Source organism: Zootoca vivipara, chromosome 1 (assembly GCF_963506605.1).
Source record: "Zootoca vivipara chromosome 1, rZooViv1.1, whole genome shotgun sequence".
Lineage (NCBI taxonomy): Eukaryota > Metazoa > Chordata > Lepidosauria > Squamata > Lacertidae > Zootoca > Zootoca vivipara.
Window position 1 is genome coordinate 128,673,004 of NC_083276.1, and position 22,212 is coordinate 128,695,215.

The window sequence follows — 22,212 nt, forward strand, 5'->3', positions numbered from 1 at the left end:
TGGTTATTCTTACAGTTTGTGGTGTGTTTTGCCTGCCACTTTCCTTACTGAAAAAGTCCCTTTTGTTTGGACATGGGTTTTGTTGCACAAGAGCAGCAAATCCACTTTAGGTTGCTTCTTGGCAACATGCTTATCATTCCTCTGCCATGACCCTCACCCTTGTTGCCCCTTCCAAAACTATGATCCATTGTTTTTCAGTGCCAGGCAAAACAGTCTTCTTTACCCAGGTCTTCAGCCATTAAGCAATCTACAGTATTGCCTTTTAAAGGGGGCGGGCTGTTATTATACCATTTCTGTTTTTATTTTATTATGCTATGCAAACTATGTTTTTAATGTTGCACACCTCCCTGGGATCTTCGGATAAAGGGCAGTATATAAATCATACAAATAAATAAACAATTACATTTGGGAATTCCTGGAGGGTTAGGGAAGAGTGCCGGCGGCGCTGGGGGGGGGGAACCACCCCCTTCCCACTTTCCCCTTATTCTTCCTTATTCTTCTTAACATCTCATCATCATCAGTCATCATTTGTCTAAGTGCAAACAGAAAAAGGTAGGGAAGGAGAAGAGATGCATGCAGTTAGAGGGCTGGAGCCAGCATCATCAAGACCAATCGACCTCCTGCTTCTCCCCACCTGCCAATAACACCCCCCCGCCGTTTAGCCGAAACTTCCTGTGCCCAGACATGTGCACCTCCTCTTCTTGCCCCTCCCCCCCAGGATCCCCCCCGGTCCACTTTTCCTTTGGGCGAGAGAGGCTGCAGCAGCTGCGGGAGCTGCCCCTTGAGGCGCCTGCACGGAGGAACGTGGGAAGGGGCGGTGCGCGGCGAGCGTGGGGAAGAGGCGTGTCCTCGGCGCGGGCGGAGGCGCGCAGGCAGGCAAGACAGACAGGCAGGGAGACAGCAGCTCCTTGGCGGCTGGACTCGGTGGCTCCTCTCTTCTGCCAGCTGCAGGATCGGAGGCAGCGGCGGCGGCGGCGGCGGCGGCAGCAGCAGGAGGAGGTAAGGTCTGCGTGCTTTTCACAGGTGCTCAGCTGCAGTCTTTCTCCGGGCACACCTGCAGCTTGGGCATCCCTCCTCTGCAGCTCCTGATCCTGGCACCTCACCCTCCCCTGGAAGAAACCCAGAGGAGGGCTATGGGGTTGCTTTTCGTCTGTCTGTCTGTCTGTCTGTCTGTCTGCCTTACTTAGCATTTGGACCCTGCTTAGCTGCAGGAGATATCCTGCCCACCTGCCGAGAGGAGTTGAGCAGGTGCCGGAGAGCTCGTCTCCCTCCCCCCACCTCCTTTGGCATTTTATTGATTGCCAGTTACAAATGAATTAGAAATGACAAAGGGGAGCAGAAAAAGAACAATAATAACAATAACAGGTCGAAGTACACATCCATCACAAAAAGGGAGGGGGATAACAGAACCAATCCCAGCTGTGGTTAATTTACCTTTTTTAGATAGTCTGTACTCAGGTTGCCCTTGGACAGACTCTCAGGAGTATGACAAAGTCAAATGGCAGAAACATCTGTGGGGGACTGCTGTAGGTGGTGGACCTGTTTGCTGGTGGACTGCAGCCAGCTTCCTTTCTGGCAATAGTATTAAAATAGTATGAAAAGCGTGCACACTCTATATGTGTATATATATGTATATATGTATATATGTGTGTGTGTGTGTGTGTGTGTGCGCGCCTGCCATTAAGCTTTGTTGGATAACTTGGAACACTATAAAGAAAAGAGCTCTTGGAGTTGGTTGAAGACAGGGTGGCAAGTGTAATAACTAAGGGGTCTGAGCTAAGCCAAGGGGTTGGTTTCTTTCCCTCCCTAGAAGGAGGAGGAAATGCTTTGTGTTTTGAGGATGGAGGTGGTTGTGTGTGTCTAAGTGCAAACAGAAAAATGTAGGAAAGAAGAAGAGATGCAGTTAGAGGACTGGAGCCAGTATCTTAAAGCTGTTTAATATTTATGGGATGGAGCAGGTTTATGAAGGTGCTGCATCTCCACCAAGGTGAGTTTAAGTCAGTGACTTAAAAAGAAAAGTCTTTCTTTTAAAAATTGCTTTGCCCCCCAAAGCCCTGAGGTGTGGTCATGTGACACCTCCTTTATTTTCCTCACTTTCTTTTGTTTAAGGATGGAAATTTCAAGAACATTGGGAGGGGTGGAAGGGGGTGAGCAGACTTTCAGTAAATTCCTCACCACCAGCCCTGCAACTGGGGGAGCCTGAGAAATGAGGCAAGGCTTTGTTTCCTTCCTTCGTTCCTGAATATTGAGCATCCCTTTTGGCAAGCCCCATTCAGACACAAAAGCCTTTAAGACTGTAACTCTACTCTTAAGCTCCAGTAAATGAATCTGCAAGGCTAGAGGAGCAACAAGGAGGGCAGAAATGGGGATGCATCTCAGAAGGAGCAAATGGGAGTATATGTCCATCTGCATTCCCTATCCCCCCCTTTTTTGGGGGTACAGTATTAATATAATTAGCTATTGGAAAAGCGATGCCTTAGACAGTGGGCTTGTAACTGCAGCGAGGCAGTGGAGAACAAAGCCTTTTGAAGTGAGTGAAACATTATGCAAAAACGTTCCATGCTTGAACTGCCGCAGGTAAATGGCACAGAAACCCTCTGCCAGGCCAGTTGTCTGGCGCAGCCTTTTGTGTTTCAGTGGTGGAAAAAAAATATCCCAAATAAAGACACACTGACTCACTTGCATACAGGTTTGGGTTGCTGTTCACACCCTAGCATTTAAATGAAGGCTGTTTTTGTGAAGGTTTTGGGAAAGGAGGGGGCGTGTCTTTGTGGGTAGCCAGAACCTTTTCCTCCATTCTGTACAGCAAAGGGTGCAGGGTCCCTCCTGCCTCTCTCCTTCCATCTAGAATTCTCACGACCTCTTAGAAATGCAATTCCTTAAGGACATTGTAGACATCATGTGTAGTCATATCTCTCTTTAAGGAAGTGGTTCTTTCTTATTGTTTGCAAAGGTTGTTTGTTTTTGATCTGAGAAAATTTATTTGTGTAAACTGCATGCTTTCATTCTGTCTCAGTAGGCATGCTCAGGCATACATGGGGCTGGTTTATGAACTGTGGCAAACACCCACCGGCACAGTCCTACCCCCAGCCCCATGACTGTCATTCCATACAAGTTATAAGCAGCTGCACCCCCTTTTATTTCTATATCCAGTTTCCCACATGTACCATCTATGACAGGACCTCTTTTTTTCACCTGTGCCAATTTGGACTACTTGTTGTGTCTAGACTTCTGTATTGAGCCTACCCAGCGAAAAGAGGAGCTGGGTTTCAACTACAGGGTTTTCTGTAGCTGCTCTCTGGTCTCCTTTAACTGAAGGTGTTATTCTGGCAACTTGGCTCCAGAAGCCATAGAGAATGTGCTGAGAGAGCATGAGCTCCGTGAAGCAGGTGCTGACGTTTCTTCACACTGTTGCTCTTCTTAAACGGGCGTCACCCCTGCCTGATGTAAAATAGCAGCAACAGGGTCTGCTCATCACTTTTCTGAGCCACTGTAGGATTGAAGCCTGGGCATTAATTTATTTGTTGGTGTCTGTTTCCAGTGGGGTGACACTGTTCAGGGGTGGTTTGCATAAATGGACCGTAGCATTTGGACCAGTGATATTTTAAAACCACGAAATCAAATGGCACAAAATTAAGTGCATAATAGAAATGCCTCTTGTGCTGATCCAGCCACCCAATGCCTGCTGAAATTATCTGTAGCTAAAATATGCATATGAGCCACATCTCATCTACACAGCCATAGCCACCCATTTGCAGTCCTGGGGCCAAACAAGTGACCCTTGCTCCGTCCTTGTGTTATGGAGCCAAACCCTTGCCTTTAACTTTCTCTCCTCTCTGCAGTTCTTTGTTTCCCTTTCTTCCTTCTCTGCTGTAGAGATGACAGTGGCAGTCTCATAGGCAGCAAACCCATCATGTGGTCAGATCAGAATTTGCAGACACACAGGCTAGATTTGCATTGGGTACAGCAGCCCAAATGTCTGGGATGTGAATAGGGGTGTCTTCCCAAGCCATCTGCCTCCACAGAGCAAAGGGCTTTTCTATAGAAGAGAGGGTAGATTTAGTCGCCAGCTGTGCCGTTAAACTGTGGAGCACTCTGTGAAAAGGAGATTTGACATGACATGTATAATTGCCTTTCAGATATATTAGAAGAATGAGCTAACGTTTTCTGCCTTGCTAGTATAGATTCCCACTCCCCCTGTGATCACCATTTAGCAGATTATGGAATATTCCTTAACCCATTTCCCCCACCCTGGTTCTTTGCTTCTCAGGAAAAACAAACCATGAAGATTTGAGGCTGTTCAGTTCTAAAACGTCATTTCATTCTTTCAACCCTGAGCCAGTGATTCTGGTGTGGAGGACCAGTAAGGAAAAGGAGGGGCTTTCTCCTCCAACCCCTGGTCACACAAGTGTGTTTGCACTTGCACTGAGGAGAGAGTATAGCACCTCCACATGTGAGCGCTGCCATTTTTGCTTTTTTTTTAATATGCCGTTGCTCTACAATGCCACAGTCCTTGGACACCAGTTTATCACCTAGTCACCTATGGTGAGTGTTTAGCTCACCACACAGAATAGCTATACAGAAGTTTCCTTCGTTACTCCCCCCACCTTTTAGGCCACACAAGCAAGTCTTAGGCCACTGGAAATGGTTGTAGGTTAGTCCTTATTGTGCATATACATGCCCACAGCTCAGAGCTAGATCCAGGGCCAGCCCACCCATGAGGCAAGCTGAAGCAACTATCCCAGGGTGCAGGGTTCACTCATGGGGCAACAGATCCCAATGTTCCTTCCTCTCTTATTCCTGATGTAGATTTCCCCTCATCCCTTCTTACTTGGTGGGGAGGGCCACCATTTTGGGGTCTGCCTTGGGTGCCAAAATGACTTGGGCAGACCCTAGCTAGAGCTTTGTTGCATGAAGTCCCGGGTTCTACTTCCAGTGACTCTGGGTAAAAAGTTCACTGGTAGCAATGCCTCTGTCTGAAGCATTGGAGAGCTAGATGGAGTATGGTAGATCACTAACCAATAGTCACATTTGGTATAAGGGCAGCTTCACACATCCAGAGTAAATGGGATTTGGGACAAAGATCATCACATCATTTTATTTATATGCCACCTTTCCATAGCTATAACCATGCTCAAGGTTTACATAATTACAACAATAAACAAAACACATCCGTTTCCAAATAAATCATAATAAGATCTAAAAATAAAGATACAAACAGTAAATATCAATTACAGCAAAAAACCAAACCAAACCAAAACAACAACAACAACAACCCAGTAACAACCCCTGTTAAGCAATACCCCAGCCCAAGAATCTGTTCAGCAACCTCCTCTTTTGTAGTTGGAGTCAGTCAGGGCTCCACCCTCCCTCCCAGGGCAGGTGGGAAAAGGCCTGCAAGATGCTTGGAAAAGGGAACAAAAAGCACAGAAGGATTTGCCATGTGGTGGAAAGGCAGTGCAGAAAGGAAAGGTAGGGCAGCCCCCTGGGATCACTGATGAAGTTCACGCAGATTTGCTAGGAGAATAAAGAATGACACACAAACACACGACAATTATAAAAGGAACCACCCACCCCTCAAAAAACCCTGGTGCCACAGACAAGTGACAAGGGCCTTTTGTTCTTTGCCAATGGCTTAGGGCCCTTGTATTACGGGACCGCCTCTCCTGTTATGCCTCGCAGAGGAACTTAAGGTCCATGGATAACCATAGTTTAGAGGTCTTGGGCCCTAAGGAAGTCAGACTATCCTCCACCAGGGCCAGGGCCTTTTCAGTGATGGCTCCGACCTGGTGGAATGCTCTGTCCCATGAGACTAGGGCCCTACAGGATTTAACCTGCTTCCGCATGGCCTGTAAGACAGAGCTATTCTGCCTGGCCTTTAATTTGAACTCAGCTTGATCTTTTATTTCCCTTCTCTTCCCCCCTCCCCCCTTTTATGAACATTACCTGCTCTGGGACCCCACAGCTAATTCTCCCCTGGCCGCCTCGCTGGCCCAAGTAGGTCTAATTTAGCCAGCTAGCCCTGGTGACCATCTAATGTTTATTGGATGGATTTCCCCCAAATTGATTCTTTAACTTGAATTTTATTGTTATTCATGCTTTTCTACTGTATTTTATGCTGCTTTTATGTTGTATTACAATTAAGTGTTAATTTGTTGTTAGCCGCCCTGAGCCCGGGTTTTTGAACCGGGAAGGGCGGGATATAAATAAAATTGTATTATTATTATTATTATTACTACTACTACTAGTTGTATCCGGCCACGCGTTGCAGTGGCTTAGTCTGGGGTCTCGTTTCCCAGGACAGGGGGTGGATGTGACCCACCCCCGGTCCCTGTCTGTCCCCCCCCCTGTATAAAGTACTCGTAGTGAGGTAGGAGGAGGAGGAGTGGGTGGGGTGTGGCAGTACTACAGAAATTGAGTCTGTTCCTCAAAATTCATGTTTTTACCTGCGACAGATGTCACATCTATGCAATCTAAGTTTATGCAAACACTCAGATATTGGACTGGAACATTGTGTCCAAATTTGAAGTCAAGCGGTCAAGCGGTTTCCAAGAAAAGTGGAGACCCACACGCATGCACGTTTTACATTTATATATATATAGATTGTTGTTGTTATTGCTATGGTCCTAAATGGAATTGGCCCTTCATACGCCCTGTTTGAAATTGGAAGAAAGTTCCTATTGGTTTCTGAAGATATGAAAGGATTAAAACCCCCACTCCTTTCCTTCCCTTTGTGTCATGGCCTGCCCACACCAGCTATTTGGGAGAAAAAAATCACTACACACCACCACACTATGTGGCAAATGTCATATCTAGTTTGGCTGTCAGACGTGCAAGTATATCATAACATGATGTGCCCCACGTGTTTCAAAATTAATCTCCAGGTGCGCAGGAATCTTACTCTGATAGTAGCCTGCTCCCACTTTCCACTGCCTTTTAGTCAACAAATTTAAAGCCTTTTCTGTTCGTCTTCCCTGGTGGAGGAGAAGTGGTTGATGCCCCACAGAAAACAATTTAGATATCCAGGGATTTCGTGGTGCTGCCTGTGTGACCAGGCAAGAGGGTGCCTCTTCCAAAACAACAGGCCACAACAAAGACAGGAGTTCGTAATCTTTCTAATTCAAGTCTCATTTCATACCAAAAACAAAGAAAAAAGTGACCCCTGTGTTGTTAAAAACAATAAAGAAATACCCTGCTAAAGCCAATGTGGATAAAACCCATCATAATTATATCCACAGTGCAGAGGGCAGGGCTGAGTTATGTGAGTTATGTCTGCCCTGCAAAGTAACCCATTGTTGTTGTAGTACCCATTTTGCTGGGGTGATGGTGAGGTGGGGAGTTATTGAGTAGTGTCCGGCAGCCCTGAAATGTAGTCCAGTGTTGATATCCAGTGTGTTATTTTAGGGAGATGCAGTGAAGAGGTAGCTGTGAAGTTGATCGTAGCAGTGGTGCAATTAATTATGGCCTGGAGCTGGTGAAGTGAGCCAGGGGGAAGATGAGGATTTCAGCAGTGACTGGGAAGATGGTTGGGCTTTGGGTCTAACCATAGATGTGCAGCTGGTCTACCCATTGAGAAATAGCAGAAGGGTAGTCCTTGTTTACAGGAGCCAGACTTCTGAAAGCCTCACCACTGTTCTGTCACCTGATCTACTAGAAATGGTAGATCTGTTCTCTGATGCCTCATTGTGTTTGTTTATTTGAAGTATTCTTCTCCTCTTCACCACACCCCTGGAGAAATTCCTGCAGACACCCATGCCCTCTTTCCAAATTTATGTGGCCAGGAACAGTGTGTGGTATCTCCTCCTTGGATTCTCCCTTGCCCTGCCTCTTAGGTATTCTGCACGCACTTGCAGAGACTTTGGGTGAGACCTCCAGGGACCCCAGTCAATGGTTTTGTGACACTAGCAGGGATCTTTGTTTGTTTGTACTATAACAGAAAAGGGTGCAGATCCAACATCAGGCTTCCTTGCCTTAGCTTTGAAAAGTTTTCAGGGTCATGATGCATGGATGTCCTTCTATTTGATTAAGATTTGAAGGAAAACATTTGATTCTAATAACGAGGTTCCCAGGCAATGAAATTATAATGCCTTTGTCTTCCAAGAACATGCTGCAAATGTACGTCAATTAAAGTCTGTGGCAGGCCAGTTGTGAAAAAGAGAATTGCCAGATTAATTACAATACATTTCTTGGGTTCTGTTCAGACAATTTGAAGCTACTGGCACCCAATGGAATATGCTTAATATGTGTTTTCTTGTTCCTTTCAATTATACGTGCTGATGCCCTATGGCCTTGCAGTGCTGCATAGTTTGCCCAATAATGGCATTCTGAGTGTTTTTTAAAAACGAAATATTTCCAGGTTAAAAGCACTAGATCTTCTGCTCAGATAAATCAGCGTAGCCCCTCCTGCTTTCAGTGGAGTGCCACTAATTTACATCAAGTAGTCATTAGGTTCATTGACTTCTGTGGACTTTCACCAATCTGCCCTGGTTGAGGTGCTGACCTATAGACACTTCAGATACCTTTTACAGTTTATATAGAATTCAGCTTGCTCTTTGCTTCACCGAGTGTGTAAAAATATATTATATTGCCAGTTACTGTTTCAGTGATAATATATTTTATGCCCATCAAATGCACATAATGGAGTTTATTCTGGACTGCTCCATTTCAGACTGCAGGAGAAACAGAGAAACACTAAAAAAAATTAAGCTCCACCATTAAAAAAGAAAAGACAAACCCATAATAGCTTTTTTATGTGCAAAATAGATAAACGGGGTAGAAAAGTCCTACTGGTAGCTATATTAGTTCCCTTCATATACATAGTTTCCTACATTCAGGGAATGTTATTTAACAATAATAATAAGGGGGCAGGATTTAGAAACATCATGCACCTCCACCAGTTGACAGAAGTGGCCCAGTCTCAGGACACCGCCATGTGATTTTGTTGAATTTGTAGATACACCTTAGAATTACAGTGCTGGGAGGAAGAGAAGGTGCTACAATCCACCCTCCTGCTTTAAAATCGGGACACCCCATCCAATAACCCCTCACAAACTGACAGAGTAGAGCAGACCTCCTATTCAAAACAGCACCACCACTCCCCAACCAGTAAAATAGCTGTCCAGAGAGCCAGCAGGGAGAGTGGCGAGTGATAGTCTGGCCAGGCTAGGCTGGTGAGGGGCCTTTGTGAACCCCTGGGGGGTCTTGGCCAATCATTATTGCCAGGCCTCTACATTACACATCAACTCATCTCTTGTTGAAGTGTTAGGATGTTAAGGATGCAATTCTGTATGCACTTATGTGCAAGTAAGCCCCATTCAACTCAAGATTGGAGAGTAGCTTTGAGTTAACAGTCATAGGATTGTGCTGCAGACGATCGCTTGTGAGCCTTTTGCTCTGTGGAAACTTTTAGGCAAACTTCACAGGGTCAGGCAATAATGCAATTAGTCTTTCATAGCATTTGAAATGTTAATTAAAACAAAATAAACCCTCTACTTTCTGAAAGTATTTCTTTATGCCCTTGAAAAGAAAACACTGAAATGTTCGCCCCTTTTGCCTAAAATGTCTTAGTAATAGCATTCAAGCGGCTTTCTTGTCAGCTCAATATGGATAGCAATTTGTTTGTTTTCAAATAGAGCTGTCCATACACAAAATGAAAAACGGAGTTTTCTGCTGAATGGGACACCTGAAAAAACAAAGCATTTCCTTTTATTTGAGAGAATCCTTGTGTTGCATAAATGAATGGCAGCTGTCCATTTTTAGAGTTTCGAAGCTATTGATGTAATCAGCACGGATCGAGTGAAGACCAAAATACTGTCATGTTTCTACCATTCAGGACTTTGACTGGTGGAATATGTTCAGAGGAAGACACATGCTCCTTAGCCTGAGCCCATGCAGGACTATTTAGAAGTTATGTCTCCAAAGTGCATTGTGGCTTCCTCCCTAGTACCGGTAGATGTGCATTGAATTCCAGCTGTTGTTTTTAGTGTTGTGGCTATTCTTGGCACTGAGGATCTGCACCATGACCTTTGACATGAGGCTAAGAGATTGGTGGGGAATCTGTCTGCTTCCAGATGTTGCTGGACTTCTACAACTCCCATCATTTGGCTGATGGGAGTAAGGAGACCAACAACATCTGAGGAGCCACCGTGTGTGTGTGTGTGTGTGTGTGTGTGTGTGTGATCACAGAATGAAATTTGTCTCTAGATTGCTGGGGGTGGTGCGGTGATAATCTAAAGTATAATGGAATGTTGCTGGCCTTCTAGCAACTTAGTGAAACACATATACAGACTGCAGAGTATTCTACCAGAACACAAGAAATAATGAATGCAAGAATTTCACCTCAAGCAAATATTTTTAAAATCCACATCAATACAACACGGAGCCATTTCTTCACAGGCCAGAGACATTAACTAAATATTTAAATACTTTCAACTGTCCTGCTTAGGAGCTCCCCAACTCATTTTAAATGCATAGTCCCTCATGAACTATGAAAGAGCTTTCCTTTCAAGCTGACATGGTTGGGTTTCAGCCCATATGTTGAACAAGGGTTTAAAACAGCAGCAGCAGCCTGCTGGATTTCATTCTGCTTACGATTTTCTTGCTCTCCTCTAATCTGGGCAGTGCTCCCTCAGAATTTTATAATCTTCCAAAAATAGTTAGTAACCCTTAATAAAATTGGAAAGACAACCCTATATTTTCTGACTAGTATTTTCACTTAGTTCACAAAAGAATCTCATGGCACTTTCAAAACTATTACTATTCTATTAAATCCGCTCCACCACCCGGCCACCCACTCCCCTCCAGGGGCGGGGACATTGTTCGGCGCCGCCTGGGGGATCCCGGCCACGTCATCCATCAGCCAGCCAATCAGCTGGCTGGGGGGGGGGATGGCCAGGACCAGTTTAAACTGCCGCGCGAGCCGAGAGGCTTCCTCTTGGCTCGCGTTCTCAATCTCCCACCCTCCCTCCCTATTTGCAGGTTTAGTCTTTAATGGCCTTGCTATGGACCTCGGTTGGTCGCCGTTGAGGGGCCTGGTGGGATTTTTTCCACTTGGCAAATCGGCTCAGGCCATTTGGTTTTCGCCTACCTCGTAGCAATTGTCAAAACTTTGTAAGGTTTTGCGGTTAGGCATTGGGTGACCTTCTGATGGGGGAGGGGAGACCTGGCCACCGCCTGCCCCGCCATGCGTAGGTGTATTCCGTTAAAGGAATCTGGGTGTGTGGATCTTGTCCGAAGCTGGGCTAGGGCCATGCCACGACCCTTCCGGGAACCCAGGGGTGAGCTTCAGTTGGTTTGCATCGACGGGGCTCCCCCTATCGGTCGTTTACCCTACCAGACTTCCTGGCCAATACCGCTCACATTCTGTAACCAATAAAGTTGTGGCCTAAATTTGCCCAATAACATTAACCTTATATCCTGTGTCCTAGTGTTTTATTCCTCGAGGGGGTGGTTGCAATTGCAGCAGCAGCAGCAACAACAACAACAACAAATAAATTATTATTCTAAAACTACTAAACTGCCTTGAAAATTGTATGAATGGTGGTTTCAACATATTTTAAATACATAAGTAAAATAAAATAAAGGGCAAGAAGCTTTTGGGTCTCCTTGTTCTGAAGCCCAGATGAATGGAAGGAGGGCACAGTGCACAAGACAACAGCCAGAAATGTTGTGGTGAGGAACCCAGGGAGGTCTTGCTCTTTTGAAAACCTAAATATAAGTAGCCCACCACCTCCCAAGGCAGCCTGTGCCACTGCCAAATGGCTCTTCCTGTTTAGAAGGTTCTCCTAACTTTCAGCTGAAATCTGCTTCCATGCAATCTCCATCCTCTGGTTCTAGTCCTGCCTTCTGGAACAGCAGAGAACAAGTTTGAACAATCATGCCCATAGCTTTAAAGCTCTTAAACAGTGAGAGCAGATGCGAATCTCTCACCTGTTTCTCATGATGCACTTGGCTCACCTGCATCCCATGCCCACATTGTATTTGAGCACAACAATACCCTACGCCAAGGGATCAGAATGGGGACATATGTTTAGAAACAGACCAAGAAGGTAAAATGTAGATAGAATACAAAAAACAACAACACCCACAACATAATTTTTAAAAGGTTTTATTTTTGAATTTTTCCAGGCTAACGATAACAGTGCCAGCAGGTACACAAATACATATGTTCACATGTACTATGCTGATTTGCAGCTTCTTGTTTTGCACATAGCACCTATTACATAAAATGTGCATTAAATTAAAGTAGCAGTTTTTTGTAATCTTCAACTGCAAATAGATTAGAGTTCATAATTGAATTCAATGCCAGAGTGGATGCTTTCCATGCCCAGATAACCTCCCAGGCCAAAGGATCCCAGCTAGCAGCAATGTGAACGGCTTCTGCCCAACACTCTGGAAGTGCCACTGCCAGCTGGAGGTGGTGGTACTGGGCTAAGCAGACCAGTGGCCTATATAAAAGGTAGGGTCTAATTAGCTCTGGCAGGGGTCCTTATTTAACCCACAAGACTGATTTTCTCCAAACCACACTCACCTGCCCTACACCTGATGTCACATGTGACATCAGGTGTGAGCAGGTGAAGACATGGCTGCAAAGGAACATTGGAGAGTGACCTCCCAATCATTCTTTTGATCTTGGCAAACAGGAATCCTGCTCAGTGCTGACCACCTGAGCTCCAGTGGGATCAGGCTGCACTAGGTAGTTCAAAGAGGATGGCTTTCAGCATGTAGCAGCTGATTAGCACCAAAAGCCGGAGCAAACCAGCCGTTTGGCTCTGTGAACCCCGTTCAAGTTGACACCTGATACCATTATGACATCATGTGATGGACCCGCCTGTCAAAGTTGAGCCAAACCCAATTCCCCACCCCTAATCTGCCTTGTCTTGCCTTGCTTTGTAAAGCCCACCTATGGTACCTGCTTTTACGTTCTTAATTGTTTGGGCTTCGTATGCTGTTTTACCATTCTCATACAGTGGTACCTCGACATCCGAATGCCTCGACTTGCGAAGGTTTCAACTTACAAAGTCAGCAAACCAGGAAGTATTTTTGCTGTGCGTGTGGTCTGTGCCTGTGCAGAAGCGACGTGTGCGGTCTGCGCATGCGCAAAGCGCAAAATCGCGCTTCACACATGCGCAAAATGGACGCTTCGACTTCCGAAGGTTTCGACTTACGAAGAGCACCGCGGAACGGATCGCCTTCATAAGTCGAGGTACCACTGTATTTTATTGAGCCATGATTGCTTAGAAGGTACATCATTTTCCTAGCATGCTACAACAGCAAGGGAGAAAAGAAGCCTTTATTGATGCCGTTGTTAGATATGTTAGCAGGGTGTGCCATTTTAGGGGGTGAAACTTAATTTTTGTAAATTTCTTCAGTGAGGGGTCTTAAAAATATGGTTTTAGGTGTGAGGAATTCAAGTCTGCTATTATTTTTTGTGATTGGACAGCATTTAGCTTCATAAGTCTGTGTTTGATGAAGAGGCATATTAACTGCTTTTGGAATTTTACTTTTACCTTTTGAAAATGTCAGGTAATGCTAAATAATAAAAATAAATAAATAAATGACATAATATTAATATATAAGTACTTGGCAATCATTTAAATGATTTTTATGTACTTTAACGCAATTTTACTTTCAAAGCAAAACTAGATTATATTAATTTAGCCAAAATATATTTTGAATTCCCAAGCCATGTTACAAGTTTTTTGCACCCCTTATTTTTGGAAATTGAAAAATTCAACAGGCCCTGATGCATTGGAATGTAGAAGTAAGCCTTCACTGCGTGCTAGAACTCAAACTGGAGACTCCCTAATCTTCACCTAAGTCTTTTAGCCACTCATCAGCTCTTGGTTTATTTAGTGTGTATAAATGTCCGCTGCTGCAGAGGATTAATCTGTATACCCAGGACACTGCAGTGAGCTTGCCAAAGACAACATTTTAGAGGTCCCGAATTCCCATGCTCCAAAGCGTACTGTGACCTCTAGCTGGGAACTGGAAGAAATGTTTCTCAATGACACACCAGTGCTTCATTTTACAGCACCAGCAAGGAGAGCTTGGCTTCTTTTGCTATAATGAACTGTGACTGACAAAGACGGTGCCAAACTCAGCAAGGCAAGAATGGGTTGATACAGGGAGTTTGCTTTGCACCATCTTGTTTCTTGAGATGTATTCTGTAAAAACCTGAAGCTTTTTCTCCCTTCCTCTTCTAGTCTGCAAAATATATGGTAAATATATTAAAACAGCTATGAGTTTGCATTTGTGCTTTGGTAATACTGTGCAATTTTTATAATGCCTTGTGGTGAATGAGAAGGCAATTGTTTACATTTTTTATTGGTATTCCGTGGGGAGTATCCACATGGAGCCTGACATTCATGGACTTAGCAAGTGGCTGCATTTAGAGATCATTCACTAGACAGTCTCCCCCCATATTCCTATCTCCATGATCTCCACCACAGCGTGGTACCAAAAAGTCATATTAAGGTACAAAAAATAGAGGTATGAATCCAATATTGCTCAGTTGTATTAGAAATACATTCATGAATCTTCTGCCAGCTTTGGGAACTCCCAAAAATCTGCTCATTTGTTCAGTGACATTTGGCATGGGGCAAGATATATTTATTAATACAGTGGGAGTGTGACACAGTGCAAAAATTTGCTCTGCCTGAGCTTCTAACACAGAAATATACAAGGCACAATTATGGAGTGCATAAGATTCCAAAGGGCTCACAGTTTATGCTGTACTTTGTTTAGAGAAGGCAAGGAAATGAAAACTGGGAAACATCTGCTCCTTGATCTCAAACAAGCACCATTTCCTGGGAATTCTGGAGATGCAAATTCTACTCCCACTGTTGAATCAATAGGCATCACTTGATGATCAAACATGCATGCTCACAGCCAGTTTTTCAGATAAATAAATAAATCTGTGCATAAGCTGCTTCCATTGCCTTTTAAGTATTTTCTGAGCCTACATGTGCCCTGGAGAAAAGCTTTCCTTTCTATTGCAGAACCGATTTATTATTTATCTAGGTTTATAAATTCTGGTTTTCCTTATGATCATTGTGATATAGCAATATTTGTAGAGCAATTCTATGCCTGACTATTCAGAAGTCTCTCTGATCACAGTGTGTCTTACTCCCAAGTAAGTACATAAAGGGTTGAAGGCTTCATATCAAAACAATCCCAAGAGATTGCATTCTGCCTTCTGTTCCTGTAGGTATGGCTACCTACTCTGACTGGCAGCAGCACCTCAAGAAAAAAGAAGTCTTGGAAAAGAAATCCTTAAAATTATATGTGAATTAACACATGCCTTAGTGTCAAGAAGAGCCTTGCTGGATCAGACAAGAGGCCTGTTGCCCAACAACACTATTCTACTCATGTTCTCCAGCAAATGGTATTCAGATCCCTCCCTGATATTGGAGGGAGTTAAAATTGGCAGGATATCACAACCTCTTGTGGGAGCAAGTTCCATAGGAAACCTATGCTCTGTGTGAACAAGTCCGTCCTTTAACTTCTTCGTTGTCCAAAAGTCTCTCTAACTGGTTTCCTGCTTCTGATGTACTTTAAATCATCTTTAAATCTGATCTCATTTTTTGACAGAATTACAAGCCTCATAGATGAAGGGAATGCTGTGGATATAGCCTATCTTGATTTCAGCAAGGCCTTTGACAAGGTGCCACATGATATTCTTGTAAAGAAGTTGGTAAAATGTGGGCTAGACAATGCTACCATTCAGTGGATTTGTAACTGGGTGACTGACCGAACCCAAAGGGTGCTCATCAATGGCTCCTCCTCATCCTGGAGAGAAGTGACTAGCGGGGTGCCATAGAGTTCTGTCTTGGGCCCAGTCTTATTCAACATCTTTATCAATGACTTGGATGATGGGCTTGAGGGCATCCTGATCAAGTTTACAGATGACACCAAATTGGGAGGGGTGGCTAATACCCCAGAGGACAGGATCACACTTCAAAATGACCTTAACAAATTAGACAACTGGTCCAAAAAAAACAAGATGAAATTTTAACAGGGAGAAATGTAAAGTACTACACTTGGGCAAAATAAAAAATAAAAAATGAAATGCACAAATACAGGATGGGTGACACCTGGCTTGAGAGCAGTACATGTGAAAAGGATCTAGGAGTCTTGGTAGACCACAAACTTGACATGAGTCAACAGTGTGATGCAGCAGCTAAAAAAGCCAATGCAATTCTTGGCTGCATCAAGTATAGCATCTAGATCAAGGAAAGTAATAGTACCACTGTCAGACCTCACCTGGAATACTGTGTCCAGTTCTGGGCACCACAGTTCAAGCAGGATATTGACAAGCTGGAACATGTCCAGAGGAGGGCAACCAAAACGGTCAAAGGCCTGGAAACAATGCCTTATGAGGAACGGCTTAGGGAGCTGGGTATGTTTAGTCTGGAGAAGAGAAGGTTAAAGGGTGATATATGATAGCCATGTTCAAATATATGAAAGGATGTCATATAGAGGAGGGAGAAAGGTTGTTTTCTGCTGCTCCAGAGAAGCGGGCACGGAGCAATGGATTCAAACTACAAGAAAGAAGATTCCACCTGAACATTAGGAAGAACTTCCTGACAGTAAGAGCTGTTCGACAGTGGAATTTGCTGCCAAGGAATGTGGTGGAGTCTCCTTCTTTGGGGGTCTTTAAGCGGAGGCTTGACAGCCATCTGTCAGGAATGCTTTGATGGTGTTTCCTGCTTGGCAGGGGGTTGGACTGGATGGCCCTTGTGGTCTCTTCCAACTCTAAGATTCTATGATTCTTTATTGTTGCTTTTAATGGCTCCTCAATTCCACCATGTGCATTTGCATTTCTTTTGCAGAGAAATACAGTCAAAGGAACAGGGTGGGTCTATGCATATAATTGTCAGTTATATTATGAATAATAATTTATTATTTATACCCCGCCCATCTGACTGGGTTTCAGAGCAAGAGGGGGGGGGGAGTCATACGCGGAATTACAGAAGCCATCCTGGCTTGTGATTGGAATCCAGAATGTCCCATTTTGTGGTCCAGCACTCCGGCATAAGTTAGTTGGCTCTCGTCAGAGTGCTGAACCAAAAGGTGCTCGTTTTTGGTCTCATGTGTCAGAGGTTGTTGTTGAGACTACTCTAGAGTAACGATGCTCCATATTCTTGTCTTTAGACAGTTTTATTTAGTGCAGTCTATTTACAGTGAAATGAGTGTGTAGAACATGTCTGCTCAGTCCGAGGCAGAATCCGGGAATGGACCACTCCTCGTCTTCTTTCAGCATAAGAGTCTCGGGACGGCAAACCTTCTTCCCCGCCTTCTCCTGCGTAATTCCGGAACCGGAGGGGAAAAGGGTCTACGCTCCATGTTTTCCTTCTCCCCCCCTTTCCCCCTCTCTTTCTTCCTCCCTCATGTGTAGCAGGGGCTCTTCTGTGTTGCCAGAGCCCTGCATCCCTCTTCCTCCTTCCTCACTGGACTCCTCCCCCTCCCCGCTGGCATTGCTGCTATTGGAGGAGCTGCTCTTGATGATGGGAGGGGGATCTCTGTATTCTCTTCCCCTTACATCCTGCAAACCAGCTGATTCACGCCAGCGTGCTGGACCAATTATTCTAATTTTTTGACTTGTGTTCTTGTGTTTGTCAGCTGGCTCCTGCGAGAGCTCAGGACCAAAATAACAAGCGTCCCAGTTTTGATCAGCGAGATGTCGGAGGGTATGAGAGCTGTGTTGTCAGCATACAAAAGGAAATATGTAATGAAGGTTCACCTCTGTGGGCAGGCAATTCTACAGCTTAGGGGCCACCACAGATAAGGCCACCTCCCAGGCTGCCACCCTATAAATTTCTGAGATCAGTGGAACTACCAAGAGGGGCTGTAGGGAAGGAGAAGATCTTTCAGATATTTGGTTCCTGAGTCATGTAGGGTTTTAAACACTAATGCAAGCACCTTGAATTCTGCCTGGAAATGAATTGGCAACAAGTGCAGCCAGCAATCTTGCTTCCACATTTTGGACCAGATCTGAGTCACCTTCGAGAGTAGCCCCACATGGAGTGCATTGCAATAATCCAGTCTGGAAGTTACCAAAGCATGAGATATAGTGGCCAAATTATCTCCATCCCAAAAGGGGTCATAGCTGGCCAACCAGCCACAGCTGGAAATAGGCCACTGTGGCCTCGTGAGCCTCCAATGACAATATTGAATCCAGGAGGACCCCCAGGCTAAGGAACTGCTACCCACAGTAGTGTCCAGATAGGCTGCCTCCCCACTTCCTAGGTCTGAGAGTTTGGAACACATAAAACTTCAGTCTCATCTGGATTCAGCTTCCTTGACACTGCACTTTAATCCTGCTACTCTCCAGCTGAGTTTCTATTATTTTAGTTTTGAATAACCACCACGAGGGATGACATCTTTGACTTTTGCTTTGATAATCTTATTGTGGTTTGTCTTGTCTTTATTTATTTCATGGAATTGTAGGGTTGGAAGGTACCCCCAAGGGTTATCTAGTCCAACCCCCTGCAATGCAGGAATCTCAGCTTAAAGCATCCATTTAATTGTTTGCTTTTGTTGTGTTCCCATAATTTAATTTAACAGTTTATATTTGTTTTATTGTACATTATTTGGAAGGTTCTGCATGAGGTGACTAATAACTAGAATAAATAATACTGTACTAAGTAGCTGAAAAATGACAAAGCAGGGAGCAAGCTGTTGAGTTTTTCAGCCTATCCGGGGTTGCGCCAGGCCTCCCACTGTTTCAGGCGGTCGCCAGGCCTGGCACAACGTTTCCAAGGCTGGGCATGATCTCCTGAGCAGGAGGCCGAAGACAGCAAAGGTAAGGGGGGATGGACGGAGGGGGGGTGAGCAGGCAGGTGAGGGAGGGGGCAGCGGCAAGGAGGGGGCAACAGAGATGTGAGGGTGTGTGGGAGGGGTTCTGGGGTTTTGCTCCTCAGAATATGGCAACCCAAATTCAGTCCCTGGATGATTTTAGTGAACTTGAAAACTAGCCAAGTGCTTTGTGACTTCCAGATGTTCCTAATAAAGCTTATGGGGTTTAGATTTTCTTCTTCTAACAACCAACAGAGATACCTGTATGTAGTAAAAATGATAATTCACTTTACTTAAGGCGAGAATCCATTCCAGGGTGACACTAACTATTGATAAACCAAGAATATGACACCTCAGCTGGAAGAATGGCTTGCTGCAGCCCCTGATCTGAATTAGCTGACGGCCTTTCTCACAATATTGTATTTTTATACTTTTTATATATTCTGTACTTACTGCCGCTTAAGTAAAATTAGGGCTGCCATACGTCCGAAATTTGAAACATGGCAACCCTAAATTAAATGTTTATTTCATTCACTGTGCAATGTGCACTCCAAAACAAACACAAAACCCAACAGCTCGTCATTTGGAACAAAAAGTTGGTTTAATGGTCAAGCTGATAATCGGAAATGGTATCTTTTAAAAGCACCATCCTGTCAGATCAATCCTGGAATGGTGGCAGCAGAATATTGATTTTAGCAAATGAAAAGAGGAGCTGTGCCTGGATCTTAGAGTGGCGAGTAGAGTGCAGGGAGGCTGCACTCATTCAGAGAAGCTAAGCCACAGAGCACCTGGCAGACAGATGGCCAACTGCCTGCAACCCACACCTTTGTTCGGGATTTACTTGGACTGTCTCTGGATAATAGATTTAGAGAGCTGGGGTCACAAAGAATTAGAAAGCTGTAGCTAGTTGCAATTAAACCAGAGTTATTTTTAGACGACAAAGGAGTGACTGATAGGTCTGAGCATGAATCTCCGTCAGATCTGCATGAAACGCTGTGGTTCAGAGATTATAACCATGGCAGTCAGGCGCTATTGAGCTCTATGTGCAGAGCAACAAGGGAGCTCCTAATGCTTTAGATAAGCAGAGCAGCAGGTGGGCAGAAGCCAACTGGGAACTGCTAGTAGTAGGAGGAGCAGCAAAGCGGAGCCAATGTTTTCCCTTTGCAGGCAACTGCTGTATTGTGCTTTCCTCTGAATATGTCTTCCAGAACTCTTATATGCCCCTTACTTTCACTAGTTTCTCTGTAAGGTATTACCTCTTAATGTGTTGCTTGTTTCCCCTCACTGATTTCCCTGTGGCCCGGGTTGGAATTGCCCCTGACAAACAGGAGCCGTTTCACAGTGGGGTTTGGGGACTCAGATGTGTGGCTGTTTGCAGTGAGAAACGTGTAATGTGGGGAGGAGATGCTTGATGAAACCCTAATTTGATGTCTATATTTAATTATAAAATAAGATTCATTCTGTTTGCCAGAAGTATTTGAACGGCCGCTTTCTAATTCAGCCATTTTGTAACTCTTCATCTTTAATCTCATCTTCTAACATGGGGTCTACTTTGAATTTTTTACTATACGTTTCTGTGTGCCTTTTTCTGCTTTCTCCTTCTCACTCACCCTCTCTTTGCCCCCTTCTCAAGAAGCAGTGATGTTTGGCAACAGGCACAGCCACTTTAGTTCAGGCATGGCCAGGTTGTATGTTACAGTCTGCCAGCAGCTACCTAAACAACATGCTAACTGCTATTTTTGTAAGATCCCAAGGAAATAAATGGATAGATTCCCTTTTATTGCATTGAATTCCAGTTTGAAGGGTTGTTGTTGGCATTCACCTGTCTCAAGAGACAATGGAGTGCACCTCTGGGGGTGAAGTCAAAACCCTGGAGAATGACAGTGCTTGCTGTGGCTGCAGAGACCGGCAACTCGTAACTGCTGCCTCCCACATTGTTTTTGCTGTGTTAGAAGTACCCTTCTAACTGGAAGTAACCTCCCTGGGGTGCATGCATGGGCAGTGTGTAGGAAGATTTTGTGCTGCCCAGATGACAAGACCTTCCTCTCGGCCTCGCTGATGTGGTTCAAAGGAAAGCAGAGCAAGACGTTTGGCACCAGCTTGACCAGGAGTCACCAGAAGGAGGTGTACAAGACGCCATCCAATCATCTTAGGGACTCTACTCTGGATTTGTGTAGGGTTACTTCTTAGCCTTTTCTTCTCCCGAAAAGGTCCTGCAAGGCAGCAGGTATGAATTTTCACTCGGGGTTTACTGCCGAAGCCATTTTCAAGAATAAGTATAGCTACAAGGCGGCAGAGTTTGGGTTGGTTGGCCACTGTCACTCCCACTAGACAATGGTAGTGTTGTGTATTGAGTCAAAGGATTTTATATCTGTATTACTATTGTCTGTTACTATTAGGGTAACATTAGGGTAAAGTACAGTGGTACCTCGACTTACGAATGACTCGACAACTGAATTTTTCGACTTACGAATGGGGTAATGGACGCGCGCTTACGAATGTCTCGACATCTGGAAAAAAACCGTGGCAGTTTTAGATAGGGATTTTTCGACTTACGAATTTTTAGATAGGGTTGCTTCGACTTTTGAAGTTTTTCGTTTCCAATGCATTCCTATGGGAAATCGCGTTTCCAATGGCGTTTTTCTACTTACGAATTTTTCGACTTGCGAAGGTGCCTTCGGAACGGATTAAATTCGTAAGTTGAGGCACCACTGTAACTGCCTTTTGGTTCCAGAAGGTACAGCTTGTATTGGTTCATTTAAGCTGTATTTGGATCCTCTTTCCTCCAAAAGGCAGCACTGTGATTGCCTGATATTGTTCCTTCCAAAATGTATCCCTTTCTAGCTAGTCCCCCGTCCCTATAGATGTAGCTTTCCTCTCCTCAGAGCGTAGTCTTGTTTGCTTTAATAAAAAAGTGTTACTAGAGAACTGTCTCCAGCATATTATGTCAAGAGAGCTGAAATCACGAACCCCATGTCACAACAGGTAGAGTGCTCCTTCAAGGATGAAGTCAAACCAAGCTTTTCAACCTCCCAATTCTCCTTAGTGGCTGAAGTATTATCTTCAGTATTATCCATTCTGGAAATGGCATATGGTTTGTGGTGCTGCACAAATTAGAATAATAGCTCCCCTGTCCCTGGTATCACATACCCCGCAACCCCTGCCGCCTCATGCCAGCACAAGGAGCGCAGACATCTGCAAAAGGAAGCCTGCACATGAACAAATTCTCCTCCTCATCACGAAGAGGAGGCCACGCGGAGGATGCATGACCAGAAGAATTTTAATGCAAGCAGTTTAGGGAGGGGAAAACCCTGTGGCAGGTTGCTGCTTGTGATACACAACTGGAACCTAGAATTACAGTGCCAGAAATCTGTCTTATGCAGCTTCTGGTATGGCAAGCCAGGTGGGCCAAAA

The 22,212-nt window shown here is 44.6% G+C and overlaps 1 protein-coding gene across 13 annotated transcripts in view; it reads left to right on the forward strand.

Annotated features, from left to right (window-relative positions):
- The first annotated feature begins 862 nt into the window (after positions 1-862).
- MAP2 (microtubule associated protein 2) overlaps positions 863-22,212 on the forward strand; it is a 244,532-nt gene continuing 223,182 nt past the window's right edge. For all 13 annotated transcript variants that reach the window (XM_060282190.1, XM_060282203.1, XM_060282223.1 and 10 more), the window contains exon 1: positions 863-999. The gene's annotated coding sequence lies outside the window, so the exon portion shown is untranslated. The remainder of the gene's footprint in view (positions 1,000-22,212) is intronic.